This window comes from Lipophrys pholis (genome assembly GCF_963383615.2).
Source record: "Lipophrys pholis genome assembly, chromosome: 1".
NCBI lineage: Eukaryota > Metazoa > Chordata > Actinopteri > Blenniiformes > Blenniidae > Lipophrys > Lipophrys pholis.
Genome location: NC_137635.1, coordinates 39461000 through 39461504, shown reverse-complemented (window position 1 = coordinate 39461504; position 505 = coordinate 39461000).

The following is a 505-nucleotide window of genomic DNA, read 5'->3' as shown; positions in this document are numbered from 1 at the left end:
AAAAAAAAAAAAAAAAAAAAAACTATCAGATGTATGTGTCTTTTTTTTTTTTTTTTTAATCATTACTAAGTGATGAGCATTGCAAGTAGCTTTAAGTCCTGCAGAGGGAGGTAAAGGGCTGTGTGTGTGTGTGTGTGTGTGTGTGTGTGTGTGTGTGTGTGTGTGTGTGTGTGTGTGTGTGTGTGTGTGTGTGTGTGTGTGTGTGTGTGTGTGTGTGTGTGTGTGTGTGTGTGTGTGTGTGTGTTTGTTTTTTGGGGGGGGGGGGCACTGAAATATCAGAAGTGTATTATGTGAGAGGAGTGTTTCTCATACAGAGAAAGTTTACAAAATTTACAAGAGCTGTTGTTCCCACCTTGTTTTTCTCATCCCTGCTCCCAGATAATCCCTGCATCAGTGGCTGGACTCATCCCTATTAATCTCAGGTCTTTCTCCAGTTACAGCTTCCTGGGTTTGGCCTTCTGACCCAGATCGGAACGAGAGAGAGTGTGTGTTTCTAACTCCCTGT